At 38.8% G+C, this 23,886-nt stretch overlaps 1 protein-coding gene across 7 annotated transcripts in view; it reads right to left on the minus strand.

The window, feature by feature from the left end:
* The window catches only part of ptprfb (protein tyrosine phosphatase receptor type Fb), a 214,825-nt gene that overhangs the window by 133,602 nt on the left and 57,337 nt on the right, over positions 1–23,886 (minus strand). For 6 of the 7 annotated variants that reach the window (XM_065276020.2, XM_065276018.2, XM_065276016.2 and 3 more), the window contains exon 1: positions 18,915–19,275. The exons of the other annotated variant lie outside the window; for it this stretch is intronic. The gene's annotated coding sequence lies outside the window, so the exon portion shown is untranslated. Of the gene's footprint in view, positions 1–18,914; positions 19,276–23,886 lie in introns of those variants that run through there. 7 annotated transcript variants of the gene reach the window in all.

The raw sequence follows: 23,886 nt of genomic DNA on the forward strand, positions 1-23,886 counted from the left end.
CAGATATCGTTTGCACTGTATAATGCCAAGCTATCATAAAATGTCATTTTTCATTCATTAATAGTGATTTTTTTTCAATCATTAATAGCGAATAAATATAAAGCTATTAAGATGATTATTAAGTGATATTTATTTGGAGGGGGTGCCCTTTTTCAGTTTCAGCACATGCCCCTCAAAAGGTCTGTGCACGGCCCTGGTCACATCACAGAGCAGCAGGTGTCAGATTTCATTTATTTCTGTCAGTGTGCGAGGCAGGCTGACGGACCAGACGTCGGCAGAAGCCGCGTGGTTACTCGTTTTTGTTATAATATACATATATGATTTTTAATACAAGCGAGATTGTTTTGTTGTTGTGTTTATCATCAAGAAAAACAATAAACCCATCATTCAAGCAGCGCTTTATGGAGAAGTAGCCGGTTGCTCTTCTTGGGACTGGCGGGTTCTGTGAGAATTACCTGCGCACATTGATTCAAGCACTTAATTAAACCAGCTGTTGCATTCGCATTGCACGCAAATTCATACGTGATTTAACGTCGCTTACGCAAGCGCTGCATTTAAACATGTGCATAATTCAAAGGTGAAAGTAAAATGCGCAAGTCTGCATGCCCATTTATAAGCCCACCGGTGGGAAAATTCTGTCACCGCAGCAACCCTAGATTGAATTCACGCATGCGCGCGAGGTGGAAGGACATTAAAACAATGAACATGGCGGTCAGTAACGTTAAGCAAGCGGTTGTTTTGAAAACTCCAGAAATGCAAATAGTATCAATATGTTGCATAACAGTCCTGTAATTCAGGTAACAGCTGGAAAAAAAAGCTTTTTTCAAAAACACTAATCTAAATCTCAAAGATCGGATCAGATCAGATCCTATCGAATCGAATAATGGTAATCGATTCAAGATCTTGAGAATCGGAATCGATCCTTAAAATTTGAATCGAAACCCAGCCCTAACAACTCATATTGCTTAGTCGATCATTTGCTTATGCCACTCAGACATTTACATCATAACATCAGAAGGTTTTTATGAAAGCAGATGAAGTTGAATGCAAATGACCTCTCACCTTTTAAACCACGCTCTGGTGCGATTTGCGCTCACACTGTGCCGTCAGCACCCGAGCCCACCTCTGCAACCGCGCCAGGGCCCAAATAACCAAACCACGCCCAGGCACAGTTCGAAACAATCACACTAGACAAATGAACCAGGCTTTAGGGGTCAAACACGCTCAGGTGCGGTTTGGTTTTGATAGTATGAGTGCGCCCTCAGACACTATAAGCACAAAGGACTCTTGGTTTAAGCTGCTCTGTGAATGTTGCAGTTCAAGTGAAGTTAAAAAAATACTATGACCTTGATAGTCTGTGATTGAGTGGGAGTTGGTATTTCTGATGTAATCAAATAAAAGAAGAAGCGAATTGCGTGTTGCATGTGGGAAATGGTTTCACCTGACGTAGAGACAACAATACATAATAATTCATTCATCACCCTACAAAACTGGCCTGAAACATGTAGAATACATCCATATTTACTGACTGCATGGCATTTTACCTTAAGTTTTTTGTTTACATTATTACTAATATATTTTGCCCTCAAGCGCATTACAATGGAATGTATTATGACACATGTACAGGCCTAGAGTATTGACACGCAAACCATACATGCATGCATATGACCTATCAAAAGCATGCATATTTCCCTATGTCCTTTCCATCACGGCATGAGCCTGCAATCACAATTGACTGACAGACGGATGGCATTAGATGTAATGAGAGCTCACTCATTTTTGTTCAGTAAGAACACCAATAAAAAGAACCAAGAGCTTTGTGAATAACCCAGCAGATTTTCTGTCGTATTTTGAAGAATACCGAAAGGCTTTCCGTTCTTTCCTATAGTTACAAATCAAGCCCGGTGTAATTCAGCTGAAATGAGATGTACTACATACACAGTAGGAACAACATTATTGGAGAACTGCTTCACATGGATTTTTGTACTTCATTTATCATTGACGTCAAAGCATGAAGCAAAGGTATAAATGGACTGCGCAAAGCAGTGTAGGCGAAGTGCTTTTGAAAATAGAAGTCATTTACTTATCAAATGACCAAATGTCATAGAGGCTACATTAACTCATGTGCTGTCTCGCAGTCAATGTAGGCTATTGTAATCAACCTGAAAATGGTACTACAGACCACTGCTTTTTTTAGTCTTGTGCCATCAGATCTTTGTTGAAATGGCCAAAGATCTGGTCTACATTACTGCTTATTCTGACTAAGAACTCTCGACTTAGATGGCCGGAAATGCCATGTCGGACTGCCATGTTAAGTGACTAAACAAAGTTTGTTTTGTTTATATGTTACTTTAAGTGGCAAGTTAGTTGAGGCTAAGACTACTACAAGTTTTTCACCGTCGAAAGCTTTGGTAGTAATCAACACCGTATTTTCGAAGCTTTGGAGGGGGCTGAACATATTCTTTTGTCTAAAAAAGGCAGGAATCTCTGTGTCTGCCTGTTTGAATTTTTATTAGTTTGTGAGTCGTTCATCGAATTAACTAAACACATGGCGGGTTTTCACATTTTGGTGCAATATGGACATGTTCAAAATGAATAAACTTTTAATAAACTACAGAACTTTGCAAACCGGAAGCGTGCACGCCTTATGCACCTTATGCTCTGAGAATGGACTAGTGATAAAACACACAGATCTGTTAAGAGCAATACTTTTAATAAGATACAAATCAACCCCAAATCAGAAATTAGCTACTTACACCATAAAAGGTAGGCTGTTTTAGAAGAACAAATAAGTTCAATAAATTGTAATAAATAAAGTACACGGTAGCATAGTTTCAATATCAAGTTTATTTACCGACCATCAGGCCATCCAATAAGTTGGTGACATTTTTTGTCAGTGGAACAATAAAGAAGATATTTTCCAGAAACCCCAGTGCTCTGTCATATAAGGCAAGTCAACAAATGTGCCACTTTGAAAGCTCAAGAGCAGATATAGGTAGCACAAAAGTAAACCTCATGACTCCTGTTGACATATTGACGTATTGTGAAGCGATCTGTTTTTGCAATAAATGTAACATTATTGACAAGATTATTAACATTAATGCAGCGTAACAAAACATGAACATGATCTTCTTGTGGGGTTTTGGTGGAAAGGTTCTCAGCGCCAAGCCGCCACCTATAGAGTGCACTGTCAGAAAAAAAAGGTTTAAAATTGTACCTTTTCTGTCACTGGGGTGATACCCTCAAAGGTTCAGTTTTGTACCTTTTATGGGTATACAACACATTGAAATATTGTACCTTTTGGGGTACAATATTATGGACCTATTGTGTACCTTTAAGGACCAATTTTGTACCAGATAAATGTTAGTGGTACAAAACATTTAACTGTACCTTTAAAAGGTACAAAATAGGTCCGTAAGGTATAATATTGTACCCCAAAAGGTACAATATTTCAATTTGAGGGTACCACCCCAGTGACAGAAAAGTTACAATTTTAAACCTTTTCCTGACAGTGTGGGAGTGCTCGGCAGTCTCTGCATTAATGCTAATAATGTTGAAAAAAAAATTAATCTCAAAATTTTTAATCGCATGCCAACCAACCGAACAAATATTCAAATATTCTGACCCAGCCCTACTGTTTCCTCATTATTTTCTGTAGCCTAGAAATCTAGACGCACCCTAGCGGCCGCAAAATATATTTGCTGCCAGGGTTTAGTCTAGGCACTCACAATACACTTAACAGCTCCAAAAAACAAAATTTGGTCAGGCCAATCACATCGTGTGTAGCGTCTGTGGGGCGGGCTTAACATGATGACGACAGAGCTGCAACGGTTCCTACTTGAAAACAGAGAATGGCTGCTGCTGCTGGCGAACAGCTATCTTTTGAAGCGGCTTTGGCCGCGACTCTGGAGGACTTAGACTTATGTTTTTCTTTGAGAGAAGAGCAAATAAACCCTACTGAAGTCCTTTTTAAGCAAGAAAGATGTGTTTGGAGTTTTGCCGACTGGTTACGGTAACTACGTCACCTTCTTCGTTGCTCTGATCTGTCATAGCGCTATCCTATTGCGTGCAGAGGCATTTTGAGGGACAACCTTATATCCCGCCCCTTGCATTGAGCCGTTTGTGTGAAGAGTTGCCAGACCTTACATCTTAATGTAGGTCTGGCTAACCAGGCTATATTTTCTGACCTACCCACTTCAACCTCCATTTACCTGTTCAACGCAAATACAACTCTTAAAATCCAATTCAACTACAGACTTTGATGCACAATGGATAAATTTTGCTTTTATAGTCGGTTTCAAATGGCAAACATATAAACGAACGGATTTTGTGGACAAAATGTAACTTTAGGTAGTCCTTCTAGAGTAGATAATTTTTAATAACAAGCAAAATAAATATTTAAATTCCCTTAGTTTAGATCATAGCTTAAGCGTATCAACTACTACACTGAGCTAACATCACTGTGTAAATTCTTGAATTCTTGCCTGGCTGCCAAACCCTTTCTTCAAACAGTGATCCATGCTCGCATCTTAGAAAACATATTTTTAAGGTATTTGTTCCAGAGGTCAGATTAGCCACTAGCCAGAACAATAAACAGTTAACTTCGGGGGAAGCGCATAACCATGGCAACGCGCGTGCATCCGATGAAACGGCATTAACAATCATCTGAATCATATGTAGATAGTACTATGTACAAAACAAATACATGAACCGTAAGTTTACCCTTAGCTCTGAGAACCATCATCAACATTTGTTCCACACACAAACAAACCATGAGACATCTCAACAAAAACCTGCGTCACCTGAATCAACACTGCCTGAGACTACAGAAATAAGACTACTAACAACAAACATCAGGTTCCTTTTATGAAAAAAAAGAAGCTTGGATGAAAAATTCAGTTTGACACAAATAAGGTAGCTAGCGTGCACACCAAAGCGTGCACACCAAAGCGTTTACGCCGGTGTATGTTTTCATTTGTTTCTGTTGGAAGCACTGTGCTTTTCCAAAACGTCAGCAGCTGGCGGGTTTTGTCCACACTCAGCACTGAGCACTTCTCACTCTGTCGACCAATCAAAGTGGAGGAGCGGAGGGGGGGAAATATCACAACAACCAACCGGTCCATCGTTGATAAACAAAGCAGAAGTATCATAGCCAATAAGTGTCTAGATGAAAAAGCTTCCCTGGCATTTTCTGCCGAGTTTAAACGCTTCGGTGTGCACGCCCCCTTAGGGTGTGTTCTTTTACAAATACTAAAAAATGTTTTTGGAACAGAATGATGATTAAATGACGTTATATGTTTTGTTACATTTATTACTACAGAGTGGAAGAACTTGTAGATCATTAAAAAAACAAACAAAGTTTGAAACAAATTAAATTTTGCCTAAAGGAAATGGAAAGAAAAAGAAGCTTATAATTTGTGATAATTAAGATTTTTGGAATTAAGACATTTAGTTTAAAAGACATATTCAATAATGCAAAGAACTTTATATTACAGTCTTAACAATAAAAAAAAAAATTATATACATCTGTGATACAATTAATTTGAATCACCAAAGTTAAGCAGGGAAATGTTTATCACAAACATGTCACATTGCAAACCTTTTATGCGTTACTTTCTCTATGCAAAAAAATAATTTGATACTTTTTAAATGTGTCTTCAGCATGTTTTTATAAGATTCACACAGAATTGTTTGTCCTGTGATGGCTCAATAGATATGCAGTACACTGACTAAAGCCGGTCATTGTATAAAATCAGAAAAAGGTAATAGAAACAGATATTTTACTTAGTCATCAATTCAATACCAAGCCCTCCATCACTGTTGAATGCACAACATGCGAGTGAGAGCAACAAAGTCGAGCAGCTATCTGAAAACTAAGACCCAATCAATCTTTTGACAAGTGACTCTAAAGAGAGCAGCAGAGGCTGCAATAAAGCCTGATGTGTTAACAACTAAAACCACATGTGGCCTTCTTGCAGGACAAAGATTCCTTATAAGTGTAGTCCAGCCCTGAAAGGACATCCTTTGTTGCTCAGGTGTGGCAAATATTCTGTCCACAAAAAAGAGGCGATTATATGAGTTTCCTCTGCATGACTACAGGGAGGTGAAAATTGTTGAATTGTCTGAGAGCGTTAGTCCTTCACTTTGTTAGGACAAAGACCGGATTAACTTTATGAGTGCTATTAGCAAACACTTCACAATATTGTCCCTATTGAAAATTCGGTTAGGGATAACACAGGTGGGTCACACTGGGACAACAGGTTAACCTGGGACTCATTATCTCCTCTAATTACACAGCAAATAAGGCAAATGAGATTTCACAGATACAACTCATCCATTTGCACAGCTGGATGTGAAGAAGTTTTTAGGTTGACTCAAGGACTTTGAATAAACAAACCGCATGGCCACATCACCATACCACCCGTCAAACTTCCGTTTCCTGCCGTGCCAATCCTACAGGTGTGGGTTATCTGCAGTCTAGTCGCGCTGCGGGGTCTTGCAGCCTCTCTGTGTTTGCATCTCTGTTTCCATCTCTCTGCTCAACAACAGACAGCTGCGGCAGATGGAGCCCCATATCCCCAGCGGTCTCGTGAGGCTCCGGATTTGAAATGCAAAAGAGCAAGCGGTGATGAGAAAGAGGTGGAGCCGATGCCACGGGGTGGCAGACGTCAGGGAAGGCTGCCACTGGAGCACAAGGCTAATTCAAACACTAACAGGCTTCCCGTCCAAGACAAACCAACAAACCACAGGCCGGCGAGGTGGCAAGTGGCTGCTGCTTGAACGTGGCTGTAACTGGGGGATAGAATTTAAATGAGGCGCTGGCAGATCAAGCTAGATATGGGTTATTAGCTGAGCTGCTTCTCTGAAGGGACACCAAAATGGAGGCATACTGGGCAACTCCATTAGCATTCAGAGATGAATCATACAAACCTATAGCGCGCCAATTCCTATTAGGCAAGCTTCAGGTAGTCATTGATGTAGTCATTAGTTTCCTACTTGCCGATGGTTTTAACTAACAGGGCAGTGAGAACCAAAGAAGAGAGGGATTAGCCTGATTGTTGCTTTTCACTGGAATGCTCAAGAGCAAGGGTTTCACTGACAGCTCGTGGCTCACTTTGACCGCGACAGGCAAATTACCCAGGGTTTCACTTGAAAGGAACGAGATCAAAAGAGCCACCATGTCCTTCGTCTCCAAAGCAGAGTCAATGTGCTTTTCTGCGAAATGGGTTTATACCCACTGTTTCGCTTCCCGACTGTCAGTCTATATGAGAATCGAAGGGCTCCCTGGAGACAAAAAAGCAAAACCACTCACTCATATTACAATAATTGCTTAAAAACTATACCTCGAGAACAACCTGTATATTGAATTTGACCTGAAAGTAGGCCGGCTGGGGATCAACACATCGTCGGCGAGATAAATCGATACGCCGCTAAAACGTTTACTCTTACAATGACAGGAGGAGCCGCAGAACCACAAGCACCCTCCCTAATAACTGTAAGGTTCCTAGCATCTGCATCCAATGCTTTAAGTAAGTAGGCCACTTACTCAAAGGCGAGATTGATTTAGCTTTAGATTTCACCTTGAAGACCACGGGCCAGTGCTTGAAAGGATGACGATTCAGTTGAGTCCAGACAACTGACAGCATCCTTCCTATTCTAAAGACTATTTCACAGTCCTGCCATTACGTGGCAAAAATAGAAATTCTTTCATCTGCTTGGCTGAGACACGCCGACACTGTAATGTGTCGCATGCAATTGATTGTACAGAGCCTGACATAAAATCCATCTTGTTTGGGTCATCCATCTACCACTTCTCTATCTATCTCCCGCCTCTTCCACCCAGTCTAGACCGTCTTTTCGCACTCACTGCTCTTCGATTTTCACCTCTCCTGCATTTACTGCCACATACTAGAGCCCCCCCCCCCCCCCCCCACCATATGGCTGCAGGGTGGATGTACCTGCAGTAAAAACAGTTCTCAGACTATCAATTACCTTTTCAACAGACACGCAATGTTGGTCCCGGCCTTAAACTGGTTCTGCAGCTTTGCCAACGTGACAACAAGCACAGACACATGCTAGAGCAAACACCCACATTTACTTGTAAACGGAAGACTGGATGTGTCACTGTGATGTTTAAAACGAACAATTCAAGACACGTCCCCATTATCATTCCAGTAATCAACAAATGTGTAAGTGAAATTGCACGGAATTGAAAGAAAAACAAGATTTCAACCGGACACACCTTTGTTATGGTTGCAGACCTTATTTTCCATCTGAAGTCAGTCTCTTTCAGGTCAACAAATGTATGGGTGTCGAACTGTCACCAGAGACTGATTTTACTTGGTAGAGACAAGGAGCTGTCCATATCTCAACTGCTGGCCAGCCAGACATGATTTAGTGTCTTGCAGTCAATGTTAATTAGGATCCGATTATGCGGTCACGTTTGAGGACACTTCATGTCAGTAAGTGACAGAATTCCACCAATCAACATAACGAACACTGCGTCTTAACGTTATGCAAACCAAAACTAGAAATGAAAGAAAATAAACTGTGCAGTCAAACTCAAATATGATGCAAATATGCGGCCCAAAGCAAATTAACTGATACAATTGTAGAAAAAAGCTACTAGTCAACTTTTTACACATCAATGAAAAGGAAGAGCAAAATGGCCAACAGACGTGAGCTAAAATAACAAACATTTGCATAAAACATGCACACAACATGGTTAGCATCTACAGCCAGTAGAATGACTTGACATCACTGCATATAATTTAACATTACAGTCCACATATACCAATGAACAGTCTGCAAGGTAGACCCGCAAAGCTACTTCTATTGACCACGAAAGTGCGATCTCCATAATGGAAAGAATTACACAGGAACAAACTAAGGATTAGCAAATCCCATTAGTAAATCGAGTCCGTCCATTGGTTTTTGAGTAAGGAACAACAGGGGGTGCCGAGGGATGTTTTAGCTCTGATAAGATTCATGGGGGGCACTGGGCTGAGAACAAAACAATACTCATCATGAAGTGCATTGTGGGAAATTCTGTTAATAATCCTCTCTAGTACACTCATTCAATGCACACCATCTGTCAGGTGTGGCACCTGTGCAAAAGTGCTCAGCTAAATTATGGAACAATTTCGGTTTTCCTAAAGGCATAAAGTGTTTGTTCAGCTAAATGTTGTTACGTTTTTATTTGCGAATGACTTGGTACATCGTGTCCTCGGGATACAATTTACACATAGAGATAGTGTGCGCACACTAGGTGGTAAATAAAGACATCACGTTAACTAAATTCATTTTCATTCATATATCGCAAACAAGTCGCCGCTTTTTGCGAATCCTGCTGTGCATAGCATTCTGTGGAAGGGAGGAGGATGAGTAATGCAGGGGCAAGAGCCACATATCACGAAAACTAATGCTGTTGATAGCTAATGGCAGAGGGGCTGGGGAGTAAATTCAATTGTCTAGCCAACAAATAAATGCTTGAATCTTCGCAAACAGAAAGTCATAGATCCTTAAAGGTAAAATAACACAAATGAGCAAACAGCTCTGACAGGTATAACCCTCCCACTAATAACAGTTGTGGCTTCCGAGGTGTGTGCTTTGGTCAATATGTCTACACCTGTGAAAAGCAGTTTGGCTTTAGAATTTTTTTCTTAGCAACCCCCTGAAGGCTTTTCTTTATTCAAAACCCGTGTCACTGGTGTAATTCATCATAACACGCAACACATCAACACATCAAATTAAAGCTACTTCCTTTTGAAAGGTATTCTATTATGTCTAATAATAATGTAATCTTAGTTGATAAATATACTGTACAGGACATAAATATCTGTCTATTTGATAAGCTTTTTACTAAATTAATATGTAAAAGTTTGCCTCTAGCATCAAGCATAGTGTGGTTGAACACGTAACCGCAAATTACCCGAGCATATTATTTTACGTAGTTTGGCAGAAACTCAGTCCTTATCTTTAAATCTCACGTTATGTAGAAACCTAAGAGTGTTATTGAAAGATCACTTGCTGACTGCCATTACAAACATTTAAATGTTTCATGCACAAGTAAGTGCATGACACAAACCTCCTTTTACATCCAAATATTTTTATTTGGTAATGTCCTCTATAATAAAGTTGATTTGTGGGTCAGTGACAAAAAAACAGTTTGGCAAGATGAGAAATTCAAAAATCTTCAAAAAAAACTCGTATCAGGTTCATTTAAATGCATCTAGTGTATTTATGTTGATTTTATACAATACAAATGTAAAATTTTTATTTACAATACAATAAAAAAAATTTCATTTGCAACATTTTTATGAAAGTTAAGACTGAATGGACCTGAAAATGTCAAATGGTGTAACTCCCAATTGTGCCAAAGAATGAGAAATATTAAATATTTTATCCAGCTTGATGGCACTTTGAAAATATAATTTTATTAGTTATTTCTAAATGTACATTTTAAGGTGTTTTTTTATATTTGTGCTGACATATGCTGAAACAGCTCTTTAAATTATGTAAAAAAAATCATATTACACTAAACTAGATAATTATATTTTGTTCCACATTTTTTATGAATATATTTATATTTTCATTTTTTTTTTAAAATACTAGTTACACCAACTGACACAGACCGGTTCCATCACATTGCCATTTTTGCAATTATCCCCCAAATATTCTTTCAAAATGAAATAAAACCAGACATTTTTGACTTGGGTCCCAAAAAGAGTATTTATGCAAGTAATCTGCAAATTTATTTTGAAATTTTAACCCTTTAACATTTAATTGAACCGTACGCAGGGCTCCAGACTGCCACCAAAATTTGAGAGCGTGCCACTGAATTTTACATCCAGTTGCACATGTGCGACCAGTAAATTTGACCTTTTTTGTGATGTGACACTGAATTTGAAAAGCACATTGTACTTTCTGCATCTATCATTAAAGTATTTGTTAGTAATACAATGGAAACTAGATATGCAATTCCCAAGGAATTACCAGTGCATGAAAATGCAAAAAGTTGATTGCCAGAAATGTAAAAGAAATTTAGTCTAGTAGTTTACCTGGCTGTTGACATGTTTTAGTGTGAAGCTAGCATGATTTAAAAAAGTTATCATGATGAAATATGATGCTAGCATGATTAGCATGATTCAGCATGACGTTAGCATGATGCTAGCATGATTAGCATGAAGCTAGCATGAAGCTAGCATGACTAGCATGAAGCTAGCATGATGCTAGCATGATTAGCATGAAGCTAGCATAAAGCTAGCATGATTAGCATGAAGCTAGCATGATGATAGCATGATTAGCATGAAGCTAGCATGATGCTAGCATGATTAGCATGAAGCTAACATGATGTTAGCATGATTAACATGAAGCTAGCATGATGCTAGCATGATTAGCATGAAGCTAGCATGATGTTAGCATGATTAGCATGAAGCTAGCATGATGCTAACATGATTATCATGCTGCTAGCATGATTAGCATGATGCTAGCATGAAGCTAGCACGATGCTAGCATGAAGCTAGCAGGATGCTAGCACGATGCTAGCATGAAGCTAGCAGGATGCTAGCATGATTAGCATGAAGCTAGCACGATGCTAGCATGATTAGCATGAAGCTAGCACGATGCTAGCATGATTAGCATGAAGCTAGCACGATGCTAGCATGATTAACATGAAGTTAGAACGTTGCTAGCATGATTAGCATGAAGCTAGCACGATGCTAGCATGATTAGCATGAAGCTAGCACAATGTTATCATGATAAACACGAAGCTAGCATGATTAGCATGAAGATAACACGATGCTAGCATGATTACCATGAAGCTAGCACGAAGCTAGCATGACTAGCATTAAGCTAGCATGATGCTAGCATGATGCTAGCATGACGTTAGCATGATGCTAGCATGATTAGCATGAAGCTAGCATGAAGCTAGCATGACTAGCATGAAGCTAGCATGATGCTAGCATGATTAGCATGAAGCTAGCATGATGCTAGCATGACTAGCATGAAGCTAGCATGATGCTAGCATGACTAGCATGAAGCTAGCACGATGTTAGCATGACTAGCATGAAGCTAGCACGATGCTAGCATGATTAGCATGAAGCTAGCACGATGCTAGCATGATTAGCATGAAGCTAGCACGATGCTAGCATGATTAGCATGAAGCTAGCACGATGCTAGCATGATTAGCATGAAGCTAGCACAATGCTAGCATGATTAGCATGAAGCTAGCACGATGCTAGCATGATTAGCATGAAGCTAGCACGATGTTGGCATGATTAGCATGAAGCTAGCACGATGTTAGCATGATTAGCATGAAGCTAGCACGATGCTAGCATTATTAGCATGAAGCTAGCACGATGCTAGTATGATTAGCATGAAGCTAGCACGATGTTATCATGATTAGCATGAAGCTAACACGATGTTAGTATGATTAGCATGAAGCTAGCACGATGTTATCATGATTAGCATAAAGCTAACATGATGTTAGTATGATTAGCATGAAGCTAGCATAATTTGCATGAAGCTAGCATGATGCTAGCATGATTACCATGAAGTTAGCATGAATTTAGCATGAAATTAGCATGATCCTAGCATTATTAGCATGATGCTAGCATGATTAAGATGATGCTAGCATGACTAGCATGAAGCTAGCATGATTTAGCATGAAGCTAACAAGATTTAGCATGAAGCTAGCATGATTTAACATTAAGTTAGCAAGATTTATTATAAAATTAGCATAAAGCTAGCATGAAACTAGCACGAAGCTAGCATGACTTAGCATGAAGCAAGCATGAAGCTAATATGACCCAAAGACCCAACCCCCATGTCTCTATGATGTCCGGATCCAGAGATATAAGGCTTTGTTTATTATGTTGCTAGGCTGCTCATATTTGGTTGCTAGGGGCGTGGCTTAATACCTCAATAAGGATGGTGAGAGACTGATTGGATGCCTGAGTAAAATGAGCCCACCCCCATGTCTCTGTGACACTGTGCTGCAAAGATATCCATCTGGGCATTTTATAATGGCAGTCTATGGGAGATGTTGCTAGGGTGCCCAAAATGGTTGCTAGGGGCGTGGCTTGATAGCTCAATAAGGATCCTAAGGGACTGATTGGATGCCTGAGTAAAATGAGCCCACCCCCATGTCTCTACGACACTGCGCTGCAAAGATATCCCATCTGGGACGTTTTTATTTCCTTATATGGGCATGATTCCTGCCCCATTATAAGTCTATGGGGAAATTTGGGGGCCTCTTACACCCCAGGGGTACAACTTACACCCCATTGTGAGGTATGTTCTTACAGAGCCTGCCAGCCTCTTCAAATGTGGCAAGTCACAAGTTTCTGTGAAATTCTAGGTCTGAGCTACGACTCGTCAAAGTTTGTCTCCATGTTAAGTCAATGGGATTTTTCGGCTGCTTTTTCGCCCCTGGGGCGAAGACCGTACCCCCGATCGCTTATAAAAGTCATAGCCCACTATTCCCGAATAGTCCGCACGTTTGAGAGTTTGAATGAAGTTTCTAAGTTAAGCGGTTCGAGCCGTATTAATTGCCGAAATTTGGTTGGAAGAATAATAATAATAATAATAATAACTAGATATGCAATTCCCAAGGAATTACCAGTGCATGAAAATGCAAAAAGCTGATTGATAGAAATGTAAAAGAAATTTAGTCTAGTAGTTTACCTGGCTGTTGACATGTTTTAGTGTGAAGCTAGCATGATTTAAAAAAGTTATCATGATGAAATATGATGCTAGCATGATTAGCATGATTCAGCATAACGTTAGCATGATGCTAGCATGATTAGCATGAAGCTAGCATGATTAGCATGAAGCTAGCATGATGTTAGCATGATTAGCATGAAGCTAGCATGATTTTAGCATGATTAGCATGAAGTTAGCATGATGCTAGCATGATTAGCATGAAGTTAGCATGATGTTAGCATGATTAGCATGAAGCTAGCATGATGCTAACATGATTAGCATAATGCTAGCATGATTAGCATGATGCTAGCATGAAGCTAGCACGATGCTAGCATGATTAGCATGAAGCTAGCACGATGCTAGCATGATTAGCATGAAGCTAGCACGATGCTAGCATGATTAGCATGAAGCTAGCACGATGCTAGCATGATTAGCATGAAGCAAGCACGATGCTAGCATGATTAGCATGAAGCTAGCACGATGCTAGCATGATTAGCATGAAGCTAGCATGATTAGCATGAAGCTAGCACGATGCTAGCATGATTACCATGAAGCTAGCATGTTGCTAGCATGATTAGCATGAAGCTAGCACGATGCTAGCATGATTAGCATGAAGCTAGTATAATGTTATCATGATAAACACGAAGCTAGCATGATTAGCATGAAGCTAACATGATGCTAGCATGATTACCATGAAGCTAGCATGAAGCTAGCATGATGCTAGCATGATTAGCATGAAGCTAGCATGATGCTAGCATGATTACCATGAAGCTAGCATGAAGCTAGCATGATTAGCATGACGTTAGCATGATGTTAGCATGATTAGCATGAAGCTAGCATGAAGCTAGCATGATGCTAACATGATTAGCATGAAGCTAGCATGATGCTAGCATGATTAACATGAAGTTAGCATGAAGCTAGCATGATTAGCATGAAGCTAGCATGATGCTATCATGATTAGCATGAAGCTAGCATGATGCTAACATGATTAGCATGAAGTTAGCATGATGTTAGCATGATTAGCATGAAGCTAGCATGATGTTAGCATGATTAGCATGAAGCTAGCACGATGCTAGCATGATTAGCATGAAGCTAGCACGATGCTAGCATGATTAGCATGAAGCTAGCACGATGTTAGCATGATTAGCATGAAGCTAGCACGATGCTAGCATGATTAGCATGAAGCTAGCACGATGCTAGTATGATTAGCATGAAGCTAGCATGATGTTATCATGATTAGCATAAAGCTAACATGATGTTAGTATGATTAGCATGAAGCTAGCATAATTTGCATGAAGCTAGCATGATGCTAACATGATTACTATGAAGTTAGCATGAATTTAGCATGAAATTAGCATGATCCTAGCATTATTAGCATGATGCTAGCATGATTAAGATGATGCTAGCATGATTAGCATGAAGCTAGCATGATTTAGCATGAAGCTAACAAGATTTAACATGAAGCTAGCATGATTTAACATTAAGTTAGCAAGATTTATTATAAAATTAGCATAAAGCTAGCATGAAACTAGCATGAAGCTAGCATGACTTAGCATGAAGCTAGCATGAAGCTAATATGACCCAAAGACCCGACCCCCATGTCTCTATGATGTCCGGATCCAGAGATATAAGGCTTTGTTTATTATGTTGCTAGGCTGCTCATATTTGGTTGCTAGGGGCGTGGCTTAATACCTCAATAAGGATGGTGAGAGACTGATTGGATGCCTGAGTAAAATGAGCCCACCCCCATGTCTCTGTGACACTGTGCTGCAAAGATATCCATCTGGGCATTTTATAATGGCAGTCTATGGGAGATGTTGCTAGGGTGCCCAAAATGGTTGCTAGGGGCGTGGCTTGATAGCTCAATAAGGATCCTAAGGGACTGATTGGATGCCTGAGTAAAATGAGCCCACCCCCATGTCTCTATGACACTGCGCTGCAAAGATATCCCATTCGGGACGTTTTTAGTTCCTTATATGGGCATGATTCCTGCCCCATTATAAGTCTATGGGGAAATTTGGGGACCTCTTACACCCCAGGGGTACAACTTTCACCCCATTGTGAGGTATGTTCTTACAGAGCCTGCCAGCCTCTTCAAATGTGGCAAGTCACAAGTTTCTGTGAAATTCTAGGTCTGAGCTACGACTCGTCAAAGTTTGTCTCCATGTTAAGTCAATGGGATTTTTCGGCTGCTTTTTCGCCCCTGGGGCGAAGACCGTACCCCCGATCGCTTATAAAAGTCATAGCCCACTATTCCCGAATAGTCCGCACGTTTGAGAGTTTGAATGAAGTTTCTAAGTTAAGCGGTTCGAGCCGTATTAATTGCCGAAATTTGGTTGGAAGAATAATAATAATAATAATAATAATAAAAAGCCCAGTAAGAACAGTACAGCGCATTTTCAATGCACTGTAATAAAAAGCCCAGTAAGAACAGTACAGCGCATTTTCAATGCACTGTAATTAGTAGAAATGCGAATATTTGGTAAGCATATTGATTTACAGTGTGTGCCCCTAAGTTTTCTGGTTGCACCCCTAAAATTTTCAGTTGGGGGCCACAGTGTTCCTAGTGAAAAAAGTTAGTCTGGAGTCCTGATAAGGACACAAAATAATAAACATTATGTCATTGACCCTTGTTCTTTTATCAGCAATGCCAACTTTTTTTGTAATTCTGACAGTGGACTCAACTTCGCTGTTTAAATTAATATTAACAGCCATAAAATACAGACAGAGACAAGCACTAGTTAGTAAAATACACACACTGTTAGAAAAAAATGGTCAAAATATGTACCATAGCTATCAGTGGGACAATACCCTTTAAAAGATCCTACATTGTCAGAAAAAGGCACAAAACTGTACCTTTTCTTTCACTAGGATTGTATATTCCCTTTTGTAATACAATGTTTTACCTTTTTGGGTACATTACTGTACCTTAAAGATCTATTGTGTACATTTAAAGGTACAGTTAACTGTTTTGTACCCCTACAATTTAACTGGTACAAAATTGTTCCTTAAAAGGTACAACATTTTAATGTGTTGTGTACCAATAATGGGACAAAAATTAAGCCTTGAGGGTACTGTACCACCCAAATGATAGAGAAAGTATAGTTTTGGACCTTTTTTGTGCTTTTATTTCTGACAGTCTAATATGATACCATTACACAGATATATATGCATTTGGTACCAATATGTACCTCTGAGGTACAAATATAAACTCCGTATATAGGTACAAATGTATACTTTTTGAAAGGGTACAGCCCCAGTGAGAGCTAAGGTACCTACTTTGACAATTTTTCTGGAAGTGCATTTGAGAATGCTAATTACTGTAAAGCTTTCCAAGCGAAAATATGCGAACAAAAGCGCCAATCACACCGCAATTCAACGAAATGTTGATAACACAAAGAGAGTAGAGTTACTTAAACAAAAACACAAAACATTCTCCACAAGATCAGTATTTAATAACAATGCTTTTAATTTGAGCAAGCATGGCTAATCATCAAACTATGAAGTTTTGCCCTACACACAGTAAATGTTACCGCAGCTGTGATGTTTTTCACACCCAAGCTGGGCTCCAAGCCTCTGTCCAAACATTAAGCCAAAACTACAGCATCTCTACAGTGGCTGCATGCAGTAATGTTATTCAATAGAGATTAAAGAATTTTAAAACAAATAGCATTAGATAAACTAAAAGGAACTTATACTCATGCCAGACAGGTATATTTTTGCTTAACACAAATATATATATGGCCACAACCATATTTATCGTCACCTAAAGCAAAACTGCAGACAGTGATATTTATGTTGTTACAGCTAACACATAATACGCCAAAGGCCTTCAGTCTTTGCGATCCTACATTCTACTAAAGACAGCAGCTGGTGACATGACTGTGACGAAGATGTCCAAGAAGAATTTGAGGTCATCAGTCTGTATGTGGGAGGTCAACAGTAACCACAGAGGGGCTCGGCCACTACCGACAATACCAAACACTCCCGTGGCTCCTCTTTTCTATTTTTTACACCAGCACATAGATGCAAAAATCCAAATAGTTTTGGCTTTTAGACATTGTTCCTTTAAAAACCTTTTAGCAGACTCTGTTCACCACCCCACCCGCCCCCACCGTTTAGCAGTTGCAAGTCTTTGCTGGTGAATGATTAACAAGAGCAAGAGCGTAATGGTTGAGATTTTGCACAACTTTGAGAGAACATCTCTCTCTCAGTTGGCACATCCCCAGGAGATCTCAGCTTTTCATGCTAAACAAAGTGAGACAGTCGTGCTATTTTTACACCTTCCTGTTCCCTTCCTAACTTTACACCTTTACAAAAAGTTAGAAAAACAAAAGAAAGAACATTTAATTCATTACAGCAGCACCCAAACTGTGCAATGCTTGCTTACTCGCTTGTTGTGGTGAACTGCACGAAGACCAAAAAGCTACAAATCACATTCATATATTTAAAAAGGCACCGCTTGCATAAAATATATCTTAGCAAATTGACAAAGCAGCCAGACACAAGCCAATTTTCATGCTTCTCCAATAACATCTGGAGTTATGAGGCCGTTTCGGTACGAGCGTCAACATATCTTTACAACTGACGACAAAGGCTATAATTTTCCCCTGTCACCTTTAATCAACGGTGTAGTCTCTCCCTCTCTCTCCCGCGCTCTTAAGTTGGCGCTTTAAAAACTTGCCGAGCCAGAAAGCTTTTTGAAAACTAAGACAGGAACAAGGAGGGAGATAAAGGCAACTGGAAAAACGGGTTGTTTGGCCTGAGACTTCAAGCGGTCTCACAGCAGGGTCTCTCACGTTGTATCGGTGGTAGCTGGGGGACACTTGACGGCCCTCTATTCAAAAGGCGCTGAAAGAAAAACCAGAGGAGGGCTCTCACCAGACAGGGGCAATTTGCCAAAGAGGTAGCCAATAGAGCTAAGCCAAGACGAGGTTAAAGTATTGTTTTGGTTTAACAAGTGACAATAAAAGAACAAAAGAGTCAGAAAAAGTTCTTTAGGAGGAGCTGTAGAAAAACCTTCACAATGGTGGAGTAAACACCACAAACTTCCAAAAACGTTAGGAAGGAATATTTTCACGTACTCAATCCAAGTATGTTTCAATTAAAATCAGCATTAAAAATATAATAGACTTTATTCATTGTTTTTTTGTTGTTTTTCTTGTTAAAACCATGAAACGCTCTGATAACTACAAGAAATTTTTACTTACCCATAACGGTAAAATGACAAAAATATCCACAGGAAATCTGAAAAAGATAGGAATCCTTTCTTTAAATCCTTAAAGCTTTCTTCTCAACTAGTTTTATTCCCAAGGGTGATCACCACAACAATCAAATCTTTCCGAACGTTATATCCAAGTTGGGAGATCCTTGTTAACGTCTCTGGAACAGACACACAAAGCCCACCTTATTCCTGAAATTCAATCCAGTAAAAATGTAATTGAAGTAAAAGGAGTCCTTTCTTTCACCAGGGTTTTTAAAAATTAACTTGTTTCCGTAGGTTTCCCACTGGTGTGGTAAACTCTTGATTGAGAGAGAGAGAGAGTTGATTGTAGTCCTTACAGAGGGAAAGCTTCTTCACACTGTGAACAGTGACCTGGGGGCGGTACTCAGGGTGGAGCCAGTGTGATGTCAGAGAAGGAGATTTAAGTGCTTTCATGACAAATGCACTTTTTTTAAACCCACCTGCGTGCAAAGGTTGTACGTGCTTGCCTTTGTGTTCTATGACTCATCAGAAAACTCGGCGGGACGTAAACGTTAATCATTGATTGCAATACTTCTGACACAATTTCCTGTTTGGAATTTTTTTATGATTTTCATGTTTTATGATAGTAGTCAAATATGACCAAATGTAACAAACTGAGGGCAAAGAAATCTAGCATGAGCATTACATTAAAAGACTTTGATAGAAGCTAACAAATTATGTACAAAATATAAAAATATCCTACAAACAATATTACATTTTGAAAATCAATTCACTTTCATTATATCCTTTATACCTTTAAACTTTTTTCCCTGACAGCGTTTTTTTTCTTCCAGAAAATGTTCTACTATAAATATATATACACATATCAAATGAAAGTTCTTTCATTTGATATGTTGACCCTTTTGCTTTCAATAAATAAATAAATAAAAAATGTCATCATATGTTTATTTGTTGTCTTATAACCACCTCTCAAATACGGGTAGGTTTATTCATAAATACCAAATTTTGAGCCAAAAGCTGAGATAATTGCACTTTTGTAAAGGACTTTTGTTAGAGATCAGAATCACAGTGTTGTTCAGAAATCAGATTTACTGTTTTTGGATCAGGGGAAGCTTCAGTGTTTTATAAGTTGTGTAAGAGCGCAACCTAGTGGATCACAGTAAAAAAGCAATTGCTGTAAAAACTCGTCATTGGCAGGAAAGCATTTTCAGAGTTAACTTGTCAATTTCGCTGATAACTAAGTAAATATTCTTCTAATCACATATGGTTTTCTATTCTATATTTTACATTAGTAACAAAATATAAAAATAAAATCACAGAAGTCAGAGATGACTGAGAAGCATAAACCCTCTAAAATGAATTAAACTTTGTGTTATTAATAGCAGTTGTAATAAATTATGAATTAATATGGTTATATCATTCCATTAACCATATTGTAAAATACTTATTTGGTGTGAGGAACAGAATGCAATATTCCTCATGATCTTTTTAATGTACTACACATTAGAAAACATATCTACGTTTCTAAATTACATAATTTATGAAAAGGTAAAATTTAAAAAAATGTAATTTAAATTTGGAATAAATTATACACAAGAATCAAGCAGCGTGTCAGGAACAAAAAAATCTACAAAACAATTTAGGAAATGTTGCATAAAAACTATTTTTAACAACCTTACAATGTAATTAGGGGTGCACCGAAATATTGGCCAATGATGCTTGCCAAGCTTCTCAATGAATTACTGTGAAATGCCGCTACATCCAAAAGCCAGAGGGCGCTCTCATGCAGAAACTCAATATGCGCTGCAGACAAATAACCATACACACGCAGCTATGACATGCAGCTCCAGGAAATGGCTTAAGGATATATTTATATTTCTGTTCTTCAAACCTTTTCAGATATTTTCATGATAATAAAGAATATCTATAATCATTATGTTTGACCTGTGTTGCTTTTTCAAATGCATGTTATAAACGACTCAAACTAACAGTGATGTCAGATCGATAAGGACTTAATGATCAACATGAAATAGCTGTGAATAATATTGGCCATGCACCCCTAATTGCAATGTCATGATTCAGTAAATGATACTAAAACCCTTTACACTGTGAATGTGTAAAGCTGGCAAAATCATAACCAGATTATCTATTTTTCTCAATCCAAATTGTAATACTTCGAATTATCTTTTATGAATTATCAATATTTTTTCATCAATATTTTCAATTTTGTAAATGTTTGGTTGCCACAACCTCTAAATGGACAACCTGCAGCACAGAAACCATCCAGCATTCTCTGTATCCTAGATATCCTAAAAAAGACACTAAACAACACCCTCGTCTACCCTATGTGAGATCAACAATGTCTGGGGATAAGGAATCAGGGCAGGACATTGCGTAGTTTTACGTTCCTCCAGAGGAGAGATGTTGAACTGCTTTCTGGGGCATAATTACACCTATTTTCACAATTGTCCCTGCAATGTCCCCCTAGAGAAAACTCCCACAAACTTCATCTGTGTAGTGCTTTTCTACAGTAAAACACAGCTGACATTGTGGATGGCAAAAAAAACTGTTTATTCATTCATTCATTCATTGTGTGTGTTGTTAAAGTGGGTGGAGTGTGAACCATGGAGTAACGGTAAGGAAGTTAAAAAATGCCTCACTTGCACCTGTTGCCCTCTCCTGGCCTACTTTCACCAGGGGCTTTTCAGGCATCACATGCCAAGATAAAAGACAGACTGAAATAGCCTGCGGGCTAAAGCTGGCCCTGTGTGTTGTTAATTTGGGTGGATGAACGGTTGAAACAGCTTTAGCTTTTACGATGAAGTCGTTAGCACAGACTGTGAGTCCAGCACAGCTGTCAATTACTTAATACCCACCAGCGCCCTCCCTGTAATTTAAATCAATTTACTGACACCTTATCCACAATTCAAGCGTAGAGATGGATGACTTACTCTGCAGATGGACCAAAACAATTGAGTTCAAAAGAAAACTTGCAGAAAAACAATGAATTGTTGGAAAAGCTTGCAAAGCCTTTCACCCAAGGTGTGTTTAATGATCTGGATTAGTATGCACCATGTACCGATAACACTAGCCTTATAAATGACTAAACAATAAAACATGGGGATTTATGAACTTAACTGATCTCCTTATCTTTCTCTATCTTCTCCAAAAATTTATTTTCATGACTGGGATACATGAAATGAGACATTTTGTGGCTGTAAAGAGTCGTAAAATACTTCTGTATAGTATCTAGGCATAAAAGAAAATGAAAGAAGTTGTGCACACATCAGAGTGTCCTTTATACTTGATCATTATTCCTCAAATCACAACATGGGTATCATCAATGCTGTAGACTAGGGTTATGTTTTTCTCGATAAACATTGTCATGTGTAACAACGCATAACAAAGTCGCTAGTCGCATGCACGCGTCCTATTTGTTCATGCATCATTTGCGTGCATGATGACATCAAATGCAATTGCAAATCTTCTGTTTTGCATTTTCCCGTGCAGGAATTTGCAATGTTTGCCAAATGTAAGAGGTCCATTTGACAGTTTATTTCTATGTGCTAACAGATATGACTGCAGAACTGAACAAAAAACAGCTACAGCATGGTTTTCGTTTGCCATTTCACTCACTTATCATCAAAATCCCACCCTGCCAAACCTCAAATGAAACATCAATTGTGCCAATCAGTCAATGTGGGTGTTTTTTTTTTTTTTTTGGAGAGGGGTGCAGAAAGTGATCATAGATCAAAAATATAAAATGTGCTTCATTTACAGTCTCTTGCACTCGCCCCACAGAGAGAGAGAAAGAAACGCACACGCGCATTGCTTTTAATGAATTGATTATTTGTATTTATGGATTGATGGAGTAACTGTTCACATCTGCATCGCAGTTATATTATCTTCAAAACAATTATATTCAACAGCCCTAGTCGTCACAGATCCAAAGCTCATTGGTTTTCAATGACACCTGCCAATTTCTAGTGATGGGCATCACTGACCAAGTGATGACACAAGTTTGACTTTGCAAATGTGCATGGAGGTTTTCGTTCCAACCAATGGGAGTACAGGCTTTGTAGCATGCATGACCTTATCATCTCTGTGATGAGTGTATACAAGATGGAGAAGATGATAATGTAACTATGAAAAATTTCACTGTTCTGTATGATTTCGCAGCCCACATACAGAGATGTAATGAAAAAATGATGCGTGGAAAACTGTGTCAGCAACCGTCGGCATTCTGAACAAGTTTGATTCATTCGTTGATAATCGTTCATCTTGTTTATAATATGATGCATTATGCCCTGCTGCAATTTCTATAAAAACATTTCCCCAGTCGAATGTTGCAGCAACAAAACTGATTTCTTGTCAAAACAGAATGACATCTTATTTTTATAAGCTATACATCTAATTTGAGATGTTTGAAAGGCAGTCTACCAATAAAGTTAGTAAAACAGCAGCACAAACACCCAAACTGAGCATCAGTACAGCAACCTGGCGACCTTCTGTGATAAACCTTGTGTAAACAATGCTTCAGTGTGCACAGCTGTGAAACGGCCACATATACACACATACGACGACCGAATCTGCAGACGTTCAATTCCTTACTTGTTTTGTTACAGTAAAGTTACATTGTGATCTATAAATCTAACCGACAGTTATACTCATATGAACGATCTCAAAAAAACTGTGGTAGATATTACAAACTTCATCAGCATGGTTCATGAATATGAATTAGGTAGTCACCATCTCATAATCCTTGCTGAAAGGCAGGTAAGATAGTAAATTGCATCTTATTGCCTGCTCATTTGTTTACTTCACTGCTAAAGCAATTGGCTTTATGTCGTCCAGCTACAATTTTTTGTTATGAGGTGTGTAATTTCTGCCCCACTACCATCACCAAATGAAACTGTAAAAAAAAAATGAATTTCCAAACACTCTCCCAAAGAAAAAGTTTTTATTTCCTTAAAAAA

The sequence above is a fragment of the Paramisgurnus dabryanus genome, chromosome 6 (genome assembly GCF_030506205.2).
Source record: "Paramisgurnus dabryanus chromosome 6, PD_genome_1.1, whole genome shotgun sequence".
Lineage (NCBI taxonomy): Eukaryota > Metazoa > Chordata > Actinopteri > Cypriniformes > Cobitidae > Paramisgurnus > Paramisgurnus dabryanus.